Source organism: Mustelus asterias, chromosome 14 (genome assembly GCF_964213995.1).
Source record: "Mustelus asterias chromosome 14, sMusAst1.hap1.1, whole genome shotgun sequence".
Classification (NCBI taxonomy): domain Eukaryota; kingdom Metazoa; phylum Chordata; class Chondrichthyes; order Carcharhiniformes; family Triakidae; genus Mustelus; species Mustelus asterias.
In genome coordinates, this window is record NC_135814.1 from 13,097,580 (window position 1) to 13,120,737 (window position 23,158).

The 23,158-nt window shown below is 44.1% G+C and overlaps 1 protein-coding gene across 1 annotated transcript in view; it reads right to left on the reverse strand.

The window, feature by feature from the left end:
* Positions 1 to 23,158, reverse strand: part of LOC144504123 (contactin-associated protein-like 5) — a 922,207-nt gene that overhangs the window by 875,380 nt on the left and 23,669 nt on the right. The gene's annotated exons all lie outside the window — the stretch shown is intronic.

Genomic DNA, 23,158 nt, shown 5'->3' on the forward strand with positions numbered 1-23,158 from the left:
ATGCTCTGAGCAATCTATACTTCGATTCATTTTTCAACATGCCTTCATTTTATTTCTACAGCATTCAGGTTTGGCAAAATAAGGTTCTCCGTGATGAGATTTCTGCGAAATAACAGCTTGTTACATGTTTTCCGAACACGTAAACAGATTGCCATGAAGCAAGCTGCCCAAAAGCAGTTCTAATTCTGAATATTGAGCCAACCATTTCAGAACTGCTTGTACAAACTTTAGATCGGTGAGCTGGAGTTATATTCCCGGGAGAGGAGGAGGTTAAAGACTGACTTGACTGAGGACATTAAAATAATCAAGGGAACAAACAAAGGTCAATAGGAAATGATTCTCCTCTCTAGTGGAGAAATCCTGAATCGGAAGACATAACCTTAGGCTTCAATAGCACTAAGCCAGTTAAAGGTGACTGCAAAGTGATTTGATTTGATTTAATTTGATTTATTTTTGTCACATGTATTAACATACAGTGAAAAGTATTGTTTCTTGTGCACTGTACAGACAAAGCATACCGTTCATAGAGAAGAAATGACAGAGTGCAGAATGTAGTGTTACAGTCATAGCTAGGATGTTGAGAAAGATCAACTTAATGCAAGGTAAGTCCATTCAAAAGTCTGACAGCAGCAGGGAAGAAGGTGTTCTTGAGTCGGTTGGTACGTGACCTCAGACTTTTGTATCTTTTTCCTGATGGAAGAAGGTGGAAGAGAGAATGTCCGGGGAGGGTGGGGTCCTTACTTAGGCTGGCTGCTTTTCCGAGGCAGTGGGAAGTGTAGACAGAGTCAATGGATGAAAGGCTGGTTTGCATGTTGGATTGGGCTACATTCATGACCTTTTGTAGTTCTTTGTGGTCTTGGGCAGAGCAGGAGCCATACCAAGCTGTGATACAACCAGAAAGAATGCAACAAAGAATGCAAGAAAACAAGTCGCATAAACTGTTGCGAGAATGTGCAAAGTGCTGGCCCTAGAATGCTATGGATGGAAAATCATTTCAGGTTGGTCAGGACACATTGGCACTGATGGATAACACTCGGGGACATAGCTTTAAATTGAGAGGTGATAGATATAGGACAGATGTTACAGGTAGGTTCTTTACTCAGAGAGTAGTAAGGGTGTGAAATGCCCTGCCTGCAGCAGTAGTAGACTCGTCAACATTAAGAGCATTCAAATGGTTATTGGATAAACATATGGGTGATATTGGAATAGTGTAGGTTAGATGGGCTTTAGATTGGTTTCACTGGTCGGCGCAACATCGAGGGCCGAAGGGCCTGTACTGCGCTGTAATGTTCTATGTTCTATGTAACGTCAGTTCAAAGCGGTTTGACTTCTTGCACAGAGTGCAGCTATACGGTAAACGTGGTCTGAAGCCAATCATATCCTGACTTGGTATCAGAACGAGGCAGTGTGACAGTCCTCAAGAGGAGTAAGTCTCACCTGCTTTTACTTCTGAGCCAGTTCAGGCTTCCATGCCCAGCTTACACATCATGCATAGCGTTAGTGCAAAGCAGCTTCAGCTCTGTAGCACTGTTGGACTTGCAGAATATGAGTGCATTGTCAATGTCAGCTGGCGAGTTCATTGGGAAATGAAGGGAAATAAGGAATATTTTTTAAAAAGGGCAGGAAATTGTCATTTAAAACTGGAGTTGGGAGGCCGGGTAAAAATGTATTTGTGTATTAAGTTTATTTATTCATAAGTAGGCTTACTGAAGTTACTGTGAAAATCCCCCAGTTGCCACACTCTGGCGCCGGTTCGGGTACACTGAGGGAAAATTTTAACATGACCAACGCACCTAACCAGCACGCCTTTCGGATTGTGCGAGGAAACCGGAGCACCTGAAGGAAACTCACGGAGACACGGGAAGAACGTGCAGACTCCACACAGACGTTGACCCAAGCCAGAAATCTAACCCTGGTCCCTGACGCTGTGAGGGAGCAGTGCTAATCACTGTGCCATCATGCTGCCCCCACTTCATGCATCTGTACTCCATGTGGCAGTACATGCAGACTTCCTTTGACACCGGGGAAGACAGTGCATCAGGTCACTGGCCGCACAGCACAGACAGTAACAAAAATTCTCCCATCAAGCCCGCTGTGGGAATCGTAACCGGGCGAGGCAGAAAATACGGCAAGGGGGCCATTCAAAAGTCCATTGAGCTCGGGTGGGAATTTCCGGTCTTGGGGCGCACGTGGCTGGAGAATCTCACCCAGTGTGTTTCATTATATCATTAAATAGCTTGAACTTCCTGTACCTGCATGGTCGAGACATAGCTAAGCTGCCACAGTTATATAAGGCGATACATGTATCCTTTCAATGATCTGATCAGTGTAAATGGCTGCCACTCAACCTGCACTGAAAATTAACTATTAGAAATGTGTGGAAGTTCATCACTTCAGATTGTGTACCATTTTAGGAGATTCTTCTCTGTCTCTATTCTTTCTTTCTTAACCCAGTATTTATTTGTTTTCTCTACCTCATCTGACATTGAATTCACCCTCTTTAATTCTTTGTCCTTCTCAGCCCTTCAGTTTCATGATCACCATGAATTATAATTCCAGATTTAGTGAATAAATCCCTTTCAAATTCCTGAGCTGCCATGCTGGGCTTTGAATTGATATCTCCAGATTATTGATCCGGGTCTCTCGATACCTGGCCCAATTATGTCACTGGGATGCTACCATGCCCGCAGGCTCGATGGGCCAGTGGGTCTTTTCCTGCCTGTGATTTGCATACATGCAAATAACACAGGGTTTCACACGCTCATGTTTTTTTAGCATACAGTCAACATCACATGATTGCCACAACCAGCACTCAATGGCCAGGATTTTCCACTCAAGGTTTCATTGCACGCGTTCAGCGCCAGAAGTGCAAAATCTCACAAGATGCCCAAATCACATTTCCAGCAAATGTAAAAGCATAATCTGATTATCCCCTCCCTCCCATCAATGATTTCCATTCATTAGCATGTCATTATCAGGTCTCTACATCTGGATCATTCACCCCCCTCCCCCTCCCCCCTCTCACGCCCCCACCCCAGAAGAAAGTTCATTCATGTTGGCTTGAAGCCAGATCAGAATGAAAGCTGACTGGTGCCCCAAGGTTTGCTCTTAGCAAGCAGGCCTCCCAGTAGGGCGACACGGTGGCACAGTGGTTAGCACTGCTGCCTCACAGCGCCCGGGACCCAGGTTCAATTCCCGGCTTGGGTCACCATCTGTGCGGTGTCTGCACGTTCTCCCCGTATCTGCATGGGTTTCCTCCATGTGTTCTGATTTCCTCCCACAGTCCGAAAGATGTACAGGTTAGGTGCATTGGCCATGCTAAATTCTCCCTCAGTGTGGTGAGGGTGGCAACGAGGAGATTTTCACAGTAAGTTCATTGTAGTGTTAACGTAAGCTACTTGTGACACAAATAAATAAACTTTAGGTGAGTGCATTGCTTGGCGGAGGGAGGGCGGGGGGTAAAGAGGGCCATGCTTGGGCACCACCTGCTAGCACTGCCCCATGGCACTTGGGGTTGTGTGGGAGACGGGGGTATGGAAGGAGGGCCGTTCTAAGTGAACTTCTGTGCACGCAGGCAGCTTTTAAAAATCGCACCCCAACCTTCAAAAAACTATGTTGCTGGTAGGATGGGTTGAATCAGGGACCATTCTGCCAGCGTGATGACTTGGGATGTGCCCCTTGTGTTTTTTAAAATCTATGTCCTGAATGATACGGCGAAGAAAGCCGCTGTTGGTGCAAAGGGCTTCATTTTTCCTGCCCTCCATCAGCCTTTGCCGATATTTGGGGATAGTCCGCCCAATGACCAACGCTATGGACATAGAAAGGGAAAGACAATTGCACAGCCCGTGAACACGGGGGATCTTTACAGTAGCTTCATGAATATTTTTCTACAGTAACTTCATTGCATTGTTAATGTAACTAATAAATAAACTTTTTAATACCCATTCACAAATCGATCAGTTAATTCTCTATTAACTACTATAGTCTGGCAATTTAGTCTGCTTTCTACATATAGAGCTGTTCTCCTTTATGCCAATAGGAAGTATCCCGAGCCCAGCAACACCAACTAGGGAATATGCTGGGGCACAAATTAGATATCAGAACACGAGGTATTGCTTCACATAATCTATGAAATGAGCATGATCGTAGCATGGAAGGAATGATGAACGTCAGACCTCTGCTGTCTGAATCTGCGGGATGTGATATTTAATTGAAAGTGAAGTTTAAAGTTCAGGCCTGCTATGAAACCACTGGCACTTTCGACTGAAGATAGATATTGGTGTCTTGTTCAATGAAAAAAAATGAATAGAAAATTAATTGTGACTTTTTTTTCCCTGCTGGAAGAAAATTGCCAAGAAGCCACAGGCATTTAAAAAAAAGGAATAATTTCACAAAGGATTGCTGGATTTGAGTGATTCAAAGGGTATTTAAATTTTACAGGATGTAACCCAATCTTGCTTGTTAATGAGCAGTTAGTACAATAAGTCACATTTTATCCTTCAGTTTCTCCCAGTATCGGAGCAACCGAGATTGGGCTATTCATTTAAAGAATGAGAGAATTCTTTTTTCTAAACCCACACTTGAGTATTGCTGAAGGGAAAGACGTGTTGTTGAAGCTTTCTTTCTTGCACTCATCAGGTCAAGCACAATAATGCCAAATTTCAAACAGTTATGACAATATACATCACAGGAGAAAAGGGTGGAGATTGATGGGGTCAACACTGATTGGCTGGCATCAATTCCAGTTTGTTGAGGTGTTGCCATGGCTCCCCAAGTTCCCATATAATTCAAAAGAAATTGCGAGGCTTGAACAAATACCTCTTGTTTGCAGAGACTGCGGCCCTGCATATAAATATATGTCGCTTCTAGAAAGCATACATGAACCTCATTAGGAGCTCAAGTGTTACAACAAGGATACCTTGTGGTGTGGGTGTTCCGAATCAAAGCGTTAGTTGCACACAGCTCATGGTAGCAGCAAAATCCAAGTTGAGAAACAATCCAGAGATGGTGTACTTATTTATTATGTCATTGTATCAAAAGCTTATGATATCTTGGCATGGCAAAAACACTGGCGTATACACATGGTGTTCTAGCACCCAACTGGACTAGTTTATTCCAGTTCTGGTTTATATACATACACATACACAAATGGCCTGTTTTACAATTATTCACAAATCCAACTTCACCACATGTTTCTTATTCTTAAGAGGATATCTCCTTACTTAACCAAAACTTTCAGAACTTAGAGATGAACCTTCACCCTCCAGTGCCTGAGTCTGAAGTGACCCTTAGCTGAATTTTCCACTTCATTGGAAATGCCCGTCTGACTTTGGTTCGGCGCTAAACTGATTTCAGATACAACTTGTGTTGGAGTATCTTTTGATATTCTACATATATCCCAACTATCTAACTCATCAGACTCATTTGTCTTTTCCCAGCTTCCTTCTTCTTTGTGAATCTCTCAAGGTAAAACTTGATAGTAGCCACTTCAACCACTTTCAACTTAATCTTCTGGTTTAACATCAGACTTTCTCTCACCCTGTCCCTATAATGTCCCTCTTCATGCCTGTTTTGTTGCCCTTCTACTGACTGTTACATGTGACTTCAGCAATGAACATCTCACCCAAGGTTGTCTCCTAAATGCTCTGCCAGTTGTAGTCTGCGATATGGTACAGTAAATAAATAGAATAAATCACCCAGTTTGTCATTCAATTACACTTGACATTTTTTCCAATTTGTATCATGTATTTGTTTAACAAGAACACTCTGAACCATTTGTGCCATGCACCCTGCTACATTTGAAGAAGAATAATAAGAGGGAAGTCTCGTGTTTTTTTTCCTGTTCATTAACATTAATTTTGAAACTTCTTCTGAACAAAACTAATATGTATGTGTGGTCAGATGCAATTTCTTCTGGGAACCTGTAAGCAGCAAACAAACTACCTGAGATATCAAGAGTTTTGCTTCATTGGAAGCACTCATTGGAATTCCATTAATCCATCTCAACTACCAATCACAATGAATCGTTTTTGCCCTTCAAATATTGTAAAATCTGTGTACAGCCTCTCCCACACTCTAATGGGCCATTCCCATAATTACAAAGATACTCATAATTGTTTCCCTTCTACTGTTTCACTGTGTCACTGTTTACTTATCTAACCTTCCCCACCAACGGTAGTTCTCACTAGACTCTGGGCGGAATTTTCCCGTTCCGCCCACCACATGAATCGTAGTGGATGGGACAGGACCATGCTCAGATCCGTTGACCTTGGGCGGGATTTTCCAGTCTCGGGGTGAGCACGGCCAGAAAATCCCACCCTCTTTGTCCAGCTGATCCCCAAGTGTTGACCATGAAGGTCACATTGCTACTGTGATTTGTACTTTTGAGGAATAACCACGTAGATGTGCAAAATTGCTCATCATTGTGCTAAAGGTTGAAAAGCCAGACTTGTTAGGAAGAAACGAGTCAGCAGCACTTAATTTACATTGGAACCAGCTTTCTCCTATTGAAACAGCATTCACAATGCAAGGTGACATGATCATCAATTATCCTCAGGTATTTAGTGAAACCAGCAAACAGGTTCAAGAATTGAAGGCCAGTACACGGGTTCACCGGAACTCAAGGCCAGTTTACTGTAGGCCTCAGTCAGTACTCTGTGCCCTAAGGAAGAAAGTAAAGCAAGAACTGAAAGGATTTGAGAACATTATCTCTAAGAGAGAACAGAATAATTGGGCTACTCAATGTGGTAGCATCAAAGTCAGATGGCATTGTACCATCTACCAATGATTTGTACACAACTTGAATGCCTTGTCACACTCCTTGGTCCAATTCCATGGAAGATCCTTCCTCAAGAGTTCATTTAATGGATGCAATAAGGGTGCCAAATTTGTATTGCTATCGTAATAATTCATGAGGTGCAAAATAGATCTAAGCTCAGAGATAGTCTGAGGGTATTACTGGAACGTTACGCTTGGTACGATATAACCCATCTGTGCCTATCCTATGACTCAAGTACTCTACATAGTTTTGAAATGTTTCACATTGATGTGCTTTTGCCTGAACTCCACATTTTTCCAAACATTGCCTTTATTCTGCCTGCCATCATGGGTCCGCAAGTTTAAGCCAAAATAACTTTGTTATGACTCCCCAAATATCTTGTTAAATTTGGTTCATCACCCTTTTGTGTATTGATAGTCAAATATGACTTAGACTCATTGTCAAATTGCAGAAGGCATTTGTTAAATCTCACCTTGAAAAAATATTTTCTCCTGAAAACATTGTGCACAGATCCTCCATATTTAGCAAAGTGTTGGGTGGATTACATTCCGGTGCCTTCTAATCATCATATATTCTTACACTGCCATCTGAGTTTGGTGCTCTTATAGATAATGTTCTCGGCTTCAAGTCTTTTTAGTCCTTGCTCTACTTTCTTCCTCAGGGAACAGAGTACTGACTGAGGCCTGCAGTAAACTGGCCTTGAGTTCCAATGAACCCGTGTACTGACCTTCAATTCTTGAACCTGTTTGCTGGTTTCACTAAATACCTGAGGATCGTGTCATCTTGCATTGTGAATGTTGTTTCAACATGAGAAAACTGGTTCCAATGTAAATTAAGTGCTGCTGACTAGTTTCTTCCTAACAAGTCTGGCTTTTCACCCTTTAGCACAATGATGGGCAATTTTGCACATTGCACCATGTATGTGACTGTGGGCAGCACGGTGGCACAGTGGTTAGTACTGCTGCCTGACAGCGCCAGGGACCTGGGTTCAATTCCTGGCTCGGGTCACTGCCTGTGTGGAGTTTGCACATTCTCCCCGTGTCTGCGTGGGTTTCCTCCGGGTGCTCTGGTTTCCTTCCACAGTCTGAAAGACGTGCTGGTTAGGTGCATTGACCCAAACAGGTGCCGGAGTGTGGCAACTGGGGAAATTTTACTGTAACTTCATTGCAGTGTAAGCCTTACTTGTGACTAATAAATTAAAAAAATGTTTAAAATTCTGGTAATTTTTTCTTCTCCATAACTTCATCATTCTATGCATGATTTCTCCAACTGGTGTTGATTCAACCTGTTAAGATACAGCGATTCAGGATTCACACTGACTGATGCACGTTCACATTTTCCAAAGCTCCATTGCTACATGGACCATGATGCCATAGAGTCATAGAGGTTTACAGCATGGAAACAGGCCCTTCGGCCCAACTTGTCCATGCAGCCCTTTTCTTTTTAACCAGTAAGCTAGTCCCAATTGCCCTTGTTTGGTCCATATCCCTCTATACCCATCTTACCCATGTAACTGCCTAAATGCTTTTTAAAAGGCAAAATTGTACCCGCCTTGCAAATTTCCAGTGGACATTCTTGTGCTTCTGATCACATGGGTCACAACTGACCTCTCATTGATCTCCTGCTGGTCAATTAAAGTCTGAAGTGACAGCCATTTCCTCCAACCAGGGTTTTCCCAATTTACATCCTCCAGCACATCTTGACAGGATTACTTTTCTTCTTGAAGGTGTCGCACACTGCCTTCACAAATGGACAATTCTGTGCCCAATGTTAGTCTACGCACTGATAACAGAATATTGCAGGGCCACTGCTACTGCAGACTGCCTCCCTGTTGGGGCTTTCAGCTTATTCAGATATAACGGGGGCGATTCTCCCATCCCACTGTGCGGATTTTTTAGTGCAACGGGCTGGGAGATTTAAGCAGCGTCTAATCCGCAGGATTCGGATTGGACGTCCGACCCCCCAGTGCGTCTCCCAGTGCTGGATTTCCAGCGCCACCAGCAAGACCAATCCCATCTCTCGCTACTTCTGTTTTGTATTTACTAAAGTATAAATGCCGTTGAATGGAATGACAAGACAAGCTTTTTAAGCTAACTGTGAATTAATTAAGCTTAAACTCTTTTCAAAGTGCTGGCAGGTAAATTGATTTATTAGTTGCTTTAGTATATATCCACGGTGGCATAGTGATTAGCACTGCTGCTTCACAGCGCCAGGAACGCAGGTTCAATTCCCAGCTTGGGTCACTCTCTGTTTGGAGTCTGCACGTTCTCCCTGAGTCTGCGTGGGTTTCCTCCGAGTGCTTCGGTTTCCTCCCACAATCTGAAAGACGTGCTGGTTTGGTGCATTGACCATGCTAAATTCCCCCTCAGTGTACCTGAACAGGCGCTGAAGCGTGACGACTAGAAGATGTTCACAGTAACTTCATCGTAGTGTTAATGTCAGCCTACTTGTGACACTAATGAATAAACTTTATTACTTAAAAACTCACACTTCCACTTGGGCAAGACCATTCTCAGCAAGTCGTCTCTTGCTACTTCTGTTTCATATTTACTAAAGTATAAATGTCATTGAATGGAATGACAAGACAAGCTTTTAAGCTAACTGTGAATTAATTAAGCTTAAACTCTTTTCAAAGTGCTGGCAGGTAAATTGATTCATTAATTGCTTCAGTATATAACCATGTAGTACCTGTGCTGGAACAACGTTCCACAGACACAGATCCTAGTTTAATCTAAGAGACGCTGGCTTTTGTGCCCAGTTATTTCCCTGACAAATTTACTGGAAATAATACCCACAGGTGCAGATTCTCACAACTTCACACAATGACACCTCACTCAAGTCCAGCAAAAATGTACATTCTTTGTGTACAAACTGCAATCACTTTTCAACATCAATAGCAAACTCTGCTGTCTTCCTTATTGTGCAAGGAGCCAAACATTTTGAGTCGTCATCGTGGTTTGAATATTTTCCATTATACGAAATAAACATCACAAGCACTTCACAGCAGCATTGTCACAAAAAATAAATTGACTGCAAGCCACATAAGGAGATATTGGGATGGGGGAAGGAGGCAAGGAGGAGCATTTGAAAGGGCAAAATTAAGAGAAGGGGTGAGGCTTAAGTCCTGAGCAGCTGAAGACATGGTGGTCAATGGCAGAGGAATCACAATGTGGAGATGCTGGCGTTGGACTGGGGTGAACACAGTAAGAGTTTTAACAACACCAGGTTAAAGTCTTTAACCTGGTGTTGTTAAAACTCTTACAGAGGAATCACAACCAGTAAAATGCATGTGGCCAGAAACAGTGGAGAGATTTCAAAAGGTTTTATTTTTATCTATTTACTTATTAGTGTCACAAGTAGGCTCACATTAACACTGCAATGAAGTTACTGTGAAAATCCCCTAGTCGCCACACTCCGGCGCCTGTTCGGGTACACTGAGTGAGAATTTAGCATGGCCAATGCACCTAACCAGCACGTCTTTCAGAGTGCAAGAGGAAACCGGAGCAACTGGCGGCACGGTAGCACAGTGGTTAGCACTGCTGCTTCACAGCTCCAGGGACCTGGGTTCGATTCCCGGCTTGGGTCACTGTCTGTGTGGAGTTTGCACATTCTCCTCGTGTCTGCGTGGGTTTCCTCCGGGTGCTCAGGTTTCCTCCCATGCGGGTTAGGTTCATTGGCCATGCTAAAAATTGCCCTTAGTGTCCTGGGATGCATATGTTCGAGGGATTAGTGGGTAAATATGTAGGGATATGGGGGTAGGGCCTGGGTGGGATTATGGTCGGTGCAGACTCGATGGGCCGAATGGCCTCTTTCTGTACTGTAGGGTTTCTATGATTCTATGATTCTATGAACTGGAGGAAACCCATGCAGACGCAGGGAGAACGTGCAGACTCCGCACAGGCAGTGACCCAAGCCGAGAATTGAACCTGGGTCTCTAGCACTGAGACGGCAATGCTATCCACTGTGCCACCGTGCCGCTGTCGAGCTGGAGGAGATTAGAGAGATAGGGGGTGGGATTTTCTGGCTACGCTCGCCCCAAGACCAGAAAATCCCGCCTGAGGTCAACTGACATTTGCTTGGTCCTATCTCGCCCGCGACAGTTCCCGTGGCGGGCAGTGTGGGAAAATTCCGCCCTGGGATTGGTGAGGCTGAAGAGGGATTTGAAAACAAGGATGAGAATTTTAAAATCGGAGAGTTGGCAGATTCAAAGCCAGTGTGTGTGAGCGAGCACAAGGTGATGAGTGAATGGGTAAAAGCAAAATAGTGCAGATGCTGGAATCTGAAACAAAAATAGAAAATGCTGGAAAATCTCAAAGATGTGCGGGTTAGGTTGATTGGCCATGATTAAAATTGCCCCTTAGTGTCCTGAGATGCGTGGGTTAGAGGGATTAGTGGGTAAAATATGTAGGGATATGGGGGTAGGGCTTGGGTGGGATTGTGGTCGGTGCAGACTCGATGGGCCGAATGTCCTCTTTCTGTACTGTAGGGTTTCTATGATTCTATGATTCTATGATTCAGGTCTGACAGCATCTGTGGTGAGAGAATAGAGCCAGACTCGAAACATTGGCTCTATTCTCTCTCCACAGATGCTGTCAGACCTGCTGAGATTTTCCAGCATTTTTTGTTAATGAGTGAATGGGACTTGATGCAAGTTACGATCGGTGAGAAGGGGCTTTGCATGAACTCAAGCTTATGTCAGGGGAAGATGGGAGGCTAGCCAGAATAGCACTGGAATAGTCAAGTCTAAAAGTAACAAGAAGAATAGATGGACGTTTCAGCATTTGATTTGATTTGTCACATGTATTGGTATACCGAGAAAAGTATTGTTTCTTGCGCGCTATACAGCCAAAGTACCTAGGGAAGGAAAGGAGAGAGTGCAGAATGCAGTGTTACAGTCATAGCTAGGGTGTAGCGAAAGATGGACTTGATGTGAGGTAGGTCCATTCAAAAATCTGATGGCAGCAGGAAATAAGTTTTTGAGTCAGTTAATACGTGATCTCAAACTTTTGTATCATTTTCCCGACAGAAGAAGGTGGAAGAGAGTGTCGGGGTTCGTGGCGTCCTTTTTTGTGCTGACTGCTTTCCTGAAGTATAGACAATGTCAATGGATGGGAGACTGGTTTGCGTGATGGACTGGGCTTCATTCATGACCCTTTGTAGTTTCTTGCTGTCTTGGACAGTGCAGGAGCCGTACCAAGCTGTTATACAACGAGAAGGAATGCTTTCTATGATGCATCTGTGGAAGGTGGTAAGGGTTGTAGCAGACATGCCAAATTCCTTAGTTTCCTGAGAAAGTAGAGGTGTTGGTGAGACAGAGGTGGAGGTGGAAGTTGATAGTTTATGCAATGGAGTGGTTCTACAATCAGAAGCTCACTTCTCAGTCAAATACAACACCTGGGTTGTGGACGGTCTGACTCAGCCACAAGCAGGGAAAGATGGGCTCGCGGTTAGGAAATGGTAGCATTCGCAGTATTGCTTCATCATCCCTAAAAGACAACAGAGATCATCATCTCGGTTTTGGGACATTGCTGCAGGAGTTCCACAGGGTAAACTTCATTAGTGAACAACAAAGGATTTACTTACAAAGGTCCACAAGAGCAGCAGCATGTCTGTTGCTAGCTTTGGAATGCCTCCTGCCCAAGAGAACCCCTCTCCTGGGATGATTCCCTTACTCCTAAATGAACTCATGCCAGGTGACCCTGAGTCTGCTGTGTTGCCCTTTTTTTAATATTGATTTGTGGGACATAGGTGTCGCTGGCTGTCCAGCATTTATTACCCATCCCGAGTCGCCCTTGTTCAGAGGGCAGTTGAGAGTCAACAACATTGCTGTGGCTCTGGTGTCAAATGTTGGCCAGACCAGGTTATGATGGCAGATTCCCTTCCCTAAAGGACATTAGTGAACCAGATGGGTTTTCTGATAATTGGCAATGGTTTCATGGTCAGCAGTAGATTCTTAATTCCAGATTTTTTTAATTGAATTCCAATTTCACCATCTACCGTGGTGGGATCCGATCCCAGGTCCCCAGAAAATTAGCTGAGTTTCTGGATTAATAGTCTAGCGGTAAAACCACTTGGCCATCGCCTCCCCTGCCATTAGTGGGACAACAACCACACAGCCCCAAATTAAATACTTTCAAAGTGTAGTCACTGTTATGAGAGAATTACAGCAGCCAATGTAAAAGTGCAGTGAAGTCTTGCAAACAGCACCGAGCTCATCTGTTTTAGCAACATTGGTCGAGGGCTAAATATTGGGGAGGAGTTCCTCTTGGGAGTTAGGGTCACTGATCAGCTCTGATCTCATTGAAGTGGAGCAGACCCAAAAGGGTTGGATGGGTCCAATGATGCTAACAATAGTCCAATGGAATCTTTGTACAACTACCACAGAAAGCAGATTGGGCCTCAGTTTGACACCACATCCAAAGGACACCACCTCCAACAGCGTTCCTCCAGCGTGACAATGGAGTAGCAACATAGATTATACACTCTAGTTTCAGCTGTGGGTCTTGAACTCACAGCCTGTGGAAAGAGCTGTGGCTGGCATCTTTTTGCCCAGATAATCATAGAATCATAAGCAAGTAGACTGGCCTCATTCCATTGGTCCCAAGTTACTTCTCCCAAAATCAGGTACTTGAGATCGAGTGTGATAACTGCCTTGCAAACAGGTGTATTTAAATGTAAGCATTTCATATATCAGGTGATAAATTATTCAACGTTCAGCAAAACTTATAAAACCTGAAATCTCTTTCAGTATTTTCAGAAATAATTAGAGCAAATGAGTCCTCTTACACATTTCAAAGCTGCTCATTTTTTGACAATAAATCATGTCATGCAAATGATAGGTTTTAGTTCTTACATATTGTGATTTATTTTTCTTAGGAAGTATTATACATGAAAACTCTGGTTTATGTATACAGAGGGAAAGATAATTAAGCACACCATTTATTACAGAGCAGGCGCGAATGGTTGAAGAGTTGTCACATGCCATAGAACCATAAATATTACAGTAAAGAGGTCACCTTACGCAGTGCTTGTGTCAGCTCTAATTCTCTCCCTCATTCCTCTGCCTTTTCCCTTTTTCTTTATTTTCTTAAAACACTTTTACAATCGCCTTAAATTATGTGATGGTCTCTGCCTCAATTGCCACTTCTAAAGCTACACATCACTATTTAAAGTGGATAACATCTCAGCTTGTGTCGGTTTAAAAAAAATTAAAATAATTATTCTTTTCCTGAAAGGATTTACGATTATCAATTTTGTCCAATCATAGCGTACGGAAGCTGCACTGAGACTGTCAGAACCAATTGGATTGGTGAAAGAGCCTATTGTCAGAACCAACTAGATTGGTTAGAGAGCCTATTCGCGGCATGGTGGCACTGTGGTTAGCACTGCTGCTTCACGGCACCAGGGATCCGGGTTTGATTCCCGGCTTGGGTCACTGTCTGTGTGGAGTTTGCAAATTCTCCCTGTGTCTGCGTGCATTTCCTCCGGGTGATCTGGTTTCCTCCCACAGTCTGAAAGAAGTGCTTGTTAGGGTGCATTGGCCATGCTAAATTCTCCCTCAGTGTACCGAACAGGTGCCGGAGTGTGGCGACTAGGGGATTTTCACAGTAACTTCACTGCAGTGTTAATATCAGCCGACTTGTGACACTAATAAATAAATTTTAAAACTTTATTGTCAGAACCAATCAGGTTGGTTAGAGAGCATATTGTCAGAACCATCGGATTGGTTTCTGAGCCAATTGTCAGGTCCAATCAGATTGGTTAGGCAGCCTATTGTCAGCACTGATCAGATTGTTTAGAAAGCTTGTTTTCAAAATGGATCACATTGGCTGGACAGTCTATTGTCAAACCGATCGGATTGCTTAGAAAGATTACAGTCAATATGATCAGATTGGTTAGAGAGCCTATTGTCAAAACCAATTTCTAGCCATCAGTCAGGATCAATTGAATTTGCTGGAAAACTTTCAAATCAGTTGGACGATGGGCATGGACTTAATCAGACTTTAATTGCTCCCATTGACTTATGTAAAAACTTACTCAGCAGATTAAAGCAAATGGCAAGGTGATGTGTGTGCCATCACCTTCACCAGAAGTGACATGTGATGATGCTGAGATGTTCCTTCTCAGGGCATCAAACTCAGTGCTCAGTCTTTAACCAATTGGATTCAATTTGAATTGGTTTTTGGAGCAGGCAAGGAGATGGATTAAGGGTTTGCCCTGTCCATTGTATGCATTGGCTTTGTAACTCTGAGAAAAAAATAAAATTTAAACAAAAATTTAATCCAGAAATGGCTGGTCTATTTTGGGACCAATAAAATCCCGACAGTAGAGTTTCAGAACCTACATGTGCCTCTAGCCAAACTATTCCAGTTCCACTTCAACACTGGCATCCGTCTTCCAACAAGGAAAGTTCCCAGTTATGCCCTGCCCACAAGAAGTAGGACAAATGTAGCCCAGTCAATTACTGACCTACCAGCCTACTCTCAATCATTAGCAAAGTGATGGAGGGAGTTATCAACAGTACTATCAAGCGGCACTTACACACCATTAACCTGCTCTCCGGTGCTCAGACTTGTTTCTGCCACTCGTCACCAGACCTCATTACAGCCTTGGTGCAAACGTGGAACACCTTCACAAGGGCAACTAAAGACAGGCAATAAATGTCAACTGTGCCAGCCATGTCCATATTCCGAGAATGAATAAAATAAAGCCCTCTATCACAACTGCTGGAAATTACATTTGGAGCAAAATGTTAAGGATACAGTGTACCTGCAGTCCCATTTATAATAATGCCAAAACTCAGAGCACTTTCAATCCAACTCCTAGTTTCCATCCATTTTGAAACTTTTAATCAGGATTGTTGTTGAGTTCTTCACTTTTTTTTCCAAAGTTTTTGCCAATTCTCAATATTCACATTGCGTCGCCAAATGAAGATTGTGCGGAAAATAAATCTTCTAAACTGTCCTCCTCATTCTCCCAGCTATAAACTTCCTTATCAATTGTCAAATCAGTGGCAATAATCTTGCAGCAGAGTCTTCAGAAGGTTTGAAAAGCATGATTAATTCTCCCCATAATCATCTCTATTCCACTGACAGAGTTTTCTTCATAATTTTCAAGAGAATACACCTCTTTGCATTTCCTGACAGCCAATTGTTTTTTTTTTATTCATTCGTGGAACATGGGCATTGCTGGCTGGCCAGCTTTTTTTGCCCATCCCTTATTGTCCGAGGGCAGTTGAGGGTCTACCACATTGCTGTGGTTCTGGAGTCATATACAGACCAGACCAGCTAAGGACGGCAGATTCCCTTCCCTAAAGGGCATTAGTGAACCAGATGGCTTTTTCCGATAATCAACAATGGTTTCATGGTCATCAGTATTCTTAATTCCAGATATTTTTCATTGAATTCAAATTCCCCAACTGCCATGGTGGGATTCAAACCCGAGTCATGAGAAAATTTGCAGAGTTTCTGGATTAATAGTCTCGCGATTATAACACTTGGCCATCGCCTCCGCTTTGAAATAATCTGCAATATCTGTTAGTATGAAAATCTTAAATTGCAGAGAGTGCAAAATGGTTGAACACCATCATAAATGGATGCACTTACTCCTTTAATGGTAGGGTTGATGCCTCGCTGTCCATTATAGTCTCGAAATAATCTTAAGAATGGAGTAAAAATGATAAACTCTTAGTCACGTGTGTCGGCATTTGGTGTGAAAATGCAGGCACTGTTCTAGATCTTAAAACCATCTTTCTAGCTCTGAAGTGGGCTTACAAATCTTGGAGTTCATAAATAAAAGAAAAAAAGGCAAAAATGCCCAACAGTTAGTTCTGTACCGAGGAAAGAATGAGAGATTAATGTTTTCAATGGGACCCTTTATGTGAAGTGGCAATAGCTGGGCCAGGAAGGTAGCTTTTGAAAACAGCCCAGGGGGAGAGTGGAAAGAACAGGTAAGGAGCATGGAATGGTATCCAGTAAATTAATCTAACACTTCAAAATAGGTTAACAAAGTATTAACCTCCTGTGACAGTGGCAGATTTTCATTTATCACATTAATCCCTCGGCACCCAAGGCCTGACTGCTACGGAGCGAAGGTTTCAGAACCAGATGCCTGAACCAGGCATCTTTCTGGTCATTACGGCTATTGGAGGTAAGCTATGAGGAGGCCTCTGTCCCTGTTAATCCGGTTCACTCTCCATTCTCTTTCAGCTGCTGAATGACTTGCTCTTTATTTTCCCATTATTCACGACGGGAATGTATTTATCCATACAACAATAGGAAAGAATGAGCAGGGGTCTGATAGATTACAAACGACTTTGATAGGGAACAGGTGCAGAGGAGTTGCTTGCATTTCGCAGTTTAGAGCAGAATTAGAGGCCATAAATATAAGATAGTCACTCATAAATCCAATGGGGAATTCAGGATAAAGTAGCTGGAAAGTAGGACTCAATACTAAAAGGAGTAGTTGAAGCAGACAGCATAGATGCATTGAAGGGAAGCAGGGTAATGATGTGAGGGAGGAAGGAAGGGAAGAATATGTTGATGGGGTTCGATAAAAGCAGCGTGGGAAGAGGTTCATGTGTATCCTAAACACTGGTATCCATTGGATCTGTTAGACGGAGTGGCTGCAATGTTCCACCCCTGCCAAGGTGGCTTCCCCTACAGTGGATATAGCAAGCCATTCAAACCTCCATTGACTTTTAGCAGGGCTGGTACATGGGACTGGAAAGTTCCGACCAATGTTTCTGTGCTGTGAGTACTTTGTCAGAGGAATAACCGCCACAATATGCAAACGGTACCACTCTCAATTCCAGAGTATGCTCATTAATGTTTTATAATTCCCAGACCCTGTGATTGAGATTGGTACCATTTACTTGATAGTAACAACAAAATGTAATGAAGCTTCTTTCAGATGCAGTCTAAAGCATTGTACTCTGTGTACATACTGAAGTTCAGCTAAGTTATAATGCAAAGAAGGACAAAATTGATGTCTGTAAGAGTGTGCGGATCCAGACTGTCTGAACATGTGTTCCCTCAATTCAATCCCCAAGCAGTCTTGCAGGAAACATAGAAATTAGGAGCAGGAGTAGGCCATTTGGCCCTTCAGGCCTGCTCCACCATTCATTATGATCATGGTTGCCCCTGCATCTTAACACCATACTCCCACGCTCTTCCCATACCCCTTGACTAAGAGCCTAAAAATCAATTTCCTTCTTAGATGTATTCGGTAGCTTGGCCTCATCAGCCTTCTGTGGTAGAGAATTCCATAGGTTCACCACCCTGTTGATTGAAGAAGTTTCTTCTCATTTCAGTCCGGCATGCCCTACCCAGTATCCTGAGACTGTGATCCATTGATTTAGCCCCTTCAGCCAGAGGAAATATTCCTACATTGAGTCGATCCAGCCTTGTCAGAACTTTATACATGCTTCAACTTCCTGTCAGCTAGCTGATTCACAATCCATATCAATACATTATCCCCAATCCCATGTGCTTTAATTTTGCAAAATAACTTCTTATGTTGGACTTCATCAAACGCTTTCTGAAAATCCAAATACACCACATCCACTAGTTAACCCTTATCTATTAGCTACCACCTCAAAGAGCACCATGAGGTTTGTCAAACATGATTTCCCTTTCCTAAATCTGTGATGATACTGTGCCTTTAAGAAATGTGTTTTATATCATGTTTCTGGTGAAGGTTATGCTTATGCTTCAACTCTGATTACGGTGCCAATTGGCTACAGCCGGCAGTCCGTCTGCTATGCTGCAGAAGGTTAATTGCTCCTAATTATTGGAGTAATTGTTTTAATCTGGGCTAATGCATTATTGTTATTCTTAGCGTTGTTCCCTGGGGTTTTCAAAGTAGGGCTTGATTAGGTTGATTGACAAGAATAAAGTCAGGAGTGGATGAAACTCGGCTTACAGAGAGGAAAAAGCAGGTGGTTGCAGTAAAGAGCAGTTTCTCTCTTTCTTGAAATTGAAGTCTGGAACCTGCTAGAAAATAGGTATCTCTCTCCAGAGGTCTGCAAAAAGAGAAAGGATATTTTCTCTCTCTCTCTCTCTTCCTCACTGGAGTTCTGCTGTGTGAAGATTGGTTTTCCTCTGGAGGTCAAAGTCAAAAGACGTGTGTCTCTCTGTATCTCTGTCCAGAAAGGTTAAAAGGCTGGAGTACTGGTGAAACACATAAGCCTGTGTGTCTTGCTAACTGATCCTGAAGAGGAGTTTATGGGCTATGGGGATATTGCTTAAATTGGAAATAATAGCAGTTATTGTCATGTTTTAGTACTTCAATAAGTAAAAGTTATGCTAATTTATTGTCATATTTTAACTGTGTTGTTAAAGTTTGTTTTAACAAAAGCTTCCTCATGGATCAATAGAATCATCCCTGGAGTGAAACGCTTTATGCTCACAAAAATGCCAAAATCAAATAAAGTTGAGGACTAGGCTGACTTCATAATGTACCTTGGAGTTTCTGATCTGGCCCCTAACAAATCCATGTTGACATTGTCTAATCCCATGGATATTTTCGAAGTGGCCTGTTATCGCAGTGAAAATAATAGACTCTAACAACTTCCTTACTATTAATATTTGGCTAACTGGTCTGCAATTCTCTCTTTTCTCCCTCCCTCCTTTATCAAACAAATGGCTGGGATCGTCCCAAAATGTACAGAATTTTGGAAGATGACAACCAACGCATCCACTATTTCCAAGGGCATGGAGAGACAATATAAATAAAGAGGACAATTTTAAAGGGATTGAAGAAGCAGAGGGATACATGCCATAAATCATTGAAGGTGGCCAGACAGGTTAAGTGTGGTTAATAAAGCATACAGCATCCCAGGATTTATTATTCAGGGGCATTGAGTACAAAAAAACAAGGATGTAATATTAAACATGAATGGAACACTGGTTTGGCCTTAACTGGAGTGTTACATCCAGTTCTGGGAAGAATGTGAAGGCATCGGTAAGAATGCAGAGATTAATGAAAATCATTCCATGGGTGAGGAACTTCAGTTCAACGGGTAGATTGAAGAGATTGGAACTGTTGAGAGGAGAAGGTGGAGAGGAGATTTGATGGAAGTATTCAAAACCATGAGGGATCTGGATCGGGTAGATAGGGGGAAAAATCTTCTCATTGGTGGAAGGTTTGAACACTTGAGAGCACAATTCAAAAATAATTGACAAAAGAATCAGCTAATTTGATTTGATTTATGATTGCCACATGTATTCGTATACAGTGAAAAGTATCGTTTCTTGCGCGCTATACAGACAAAACATCCCGTTCATATAGAAGGAAACGAATGTAGTGTTACAGTCATAGTTGGGGTGTAGAGAAAGATCAACTTAATGCAAGGTAGGTCCACTCAAAAGTCTGATGGCAGCAGGGAAGAAGCTGTTCTTGAGTCAGTTGGTGCGTGACCTCAGACTTTTTTATCTTTTTCCTGGCGGAAGAAGGTGGAAGAGAGAATGTCCGGGGTGCGTGGGGTCCTTAATTATGCTGGCTGCTTTGCCGAAGCAGCGGGAAGTGGAGACAGAGTCAATGCATGGGAGGCTGGTTTGCGTGATGGATTGGGCTACATTCATGACATTTTGTAGTTTTTTTGCGGTCTTGGGAAGAGCAGGAGCCATACCAAGCTGTGATACAACCAGAAAGAATGCTTTCTATGGTGCATCTGAAAAAGTATGATGCATCTGTGAAAGAAGATACTAGGGAAAAACTTGTTCATGCAGCGAGTGGTTAGGATCTGGAATGCACTACCTGAAAGTGCGGTGGAGGCAGGGAACTGGATTATCTGAAACGAAAGAATGTGAAGGGCTACAGGGAGAAGACATGAGGTAAATAGTGCCTGCGGTGATTTAGTACAGACCTGAGGGGCCAAATGGCCTTCACCTGTCATGTAACCATTCAGTGATCCTGCAATCCTGTTCTGAGCTTCTACAAGTATAATGTTCATTGTCCGTCTTTGTAATGTAGCAAGATGACAGTTGAACCTTTCTAACTTATGCCTCTCAGCCAGATTTATCCACTACCGTCCTGAGGAGCCTTATAGATTTCCTGCTATGCTGCTTGTTTGTATATCTCAAAATTATGATTTTTTTTCTTTCAATCCAAAGGCTCAGCTGATCTCTCGTGCAACTTGGACAGAAGTCTCAGTTTTCCCACTGTTTACTGTCAGTCAGTTTTCACTCGGTGAATGGTGTGATGTTTAAAGACCAGCATCTTTGAGAATGGGCACCAAATTGACAGGCAATGAGTATGCCATTGCGCAAGCCAAGTTGACTGTTGCGCATAAAGGTTTCAGCTGCTAATTAAATGGAATCCTCGACAATCTGGCAGAATTCGAGGAGCATTTTCCAAGGTGATGATGGATGACGTGGCAAAAGCATCTGGAGCAGGAGCGTCTAGGAAATGTCAACTAATCCCACTAGCCCCGGCTCCAGGAGTGTTCGCTTCCCGGGTGCAAAATGTGCATCAGTAGCTTGACGCCGTGCTACTAATCCTTTGGAAAATTTACGACAGATGGATTGCGGTGACCTTTTGAAACAAAGTCCTAACACATCTGGGATTTCTCCAGATTCATTACGAGACACAATTGCCTGAGTCTGTTTTCCTAGGCTGATTGCTACTACAACTGGAGTGTGCCCTTATGAGCCTGCTATCCAAATGTGGGAATGCATGGAGACCTCTCTGCAGCAGCTGGCTTCTTACTAATGACTGACATTTTTATTTCAAGTGCCCATGGGTGTAGGAGGCAGTTCGTGTGCAGAGGAGCATTTTAAACTGTTAGCAGGCTCAATCCCACTACTGTGGAGTGAGTGGGTTCCTGTGGTTCATTGAGATTCACATGTACAGCACAAACATGACACTGAAATACATCTGATTCGCCTGCAGTGGCACGAGGTGTTGCTGTGCTGATTGATCGACAGACAGACAGACAGAGACAGATAGATAGGGCCCGATTTTACCAACAATTTGCGCCCGTTTTCGGGCGCGAAATCGTGGTAAAGTCGGGTGTGAGGCCTTTATCGCGATCTGCAACCGCGTCCGCGCAGATCGCCACTTTACCGAGACCCGCGAATGGCGGGGATCCGTTCCGCGCCCAAATCGGGCGCAACGACGATTTAAATGCATTTGCATGCATTTAAATTGAATTAATGAACTGCCCGCCCAACTCTATCAGCATTTCCCCCTTTACCACCGTGTTTACCAATCTGGAACCGCGCTTTTAGGGACCTGCGGAATAAAAGTCTGAATCAGGCACTTCCTCAGTGAGGGTTGGCGAGGAGATAGGTGCATGGCGTCCGAAAGTTCTCCGCTACTCACGGGTGTCCTGTTGTTGCAGCCATTTCGCTGTCTCGGGTCGGTGGCGGCTCTGCGAGTGTGTGGGGGGGGGGGGGGAGGGGGGGCTGTGGCTGTGCACGATCTCCGATGTTTGTCCGGCAGCACGGACCCGAGTCTCAGCACTGATCTCGGGTCCTGCGGTGCTGCTGGGTCCTAGCACCGCAGCTCACTTCAGGCTGAAGGATGTGCACAAAGCCCTTGCAGACAGCACTGCTGCAGCCTCTCAATGTTACCAGGGGCTGTGACTGTGTGGAGCATGTGGCTGGGGGGATTGGGGGGGCGTGGGGGGGCTGTGACTGTGTGGAGCATGTGGCTGGGAGGATTGGGGGACATGGGGGGGCTGTGACTGTGTGGAGCATGTGGCTGGGAGGATTGGGGGACATGGGGGGGCTGTGACTGTGTGGAGCATGTGGCTGGGGGGATTGGGGGACATGGGGGGGCTGTGACTGTGTGGAGCATGTGGCTGGGGGGATTGGGGGACATGGGGGTGCTGTGACTGTGTGGAGCATGTGGCTGGGGGGATTGGGGGACATGGGGGTGCTGTGACTGTGTGGAGCATGTGGCTGGGGGGATTGGGGGACATGGGGGTGCTGTGACTGTGTGGAGCATGTGGCTGGGGGGATTGGGGGACATGGGGGTGCTGTGACTGTGTGGAGCATGTGGCTGGGGGGATTGGGGGACATGGGGGTGCTGTGACTGTGTGGAGCATGTGGCTGGGGGGATTGGGGGACATGGGGGTGCTGTGACTGTGTGGAGCATGTGGCTGGGGGGATTGGGGGACATGGGGGTGCTGTGACTGTGTGGAGCATGTGGCTGGGGGGATTGGGGGGCATGGGGGGAGGCTGTGATTGTTGGTGTGTGAGGGGCAAGCAGCATGGCATGACTCCAACATTTGTTCATCCCCCCCGCCGACCCCCCCCCCCCCCCCCCGCCCCCCCGCTTCAGAATGACGAGATGGCTTTTGCAATGCAACCAATCGATCTTGCTGTTCTTCTGGTTGCTGCTGGAGCTGAGGAGGACATGGAGGAAGAACTGCGG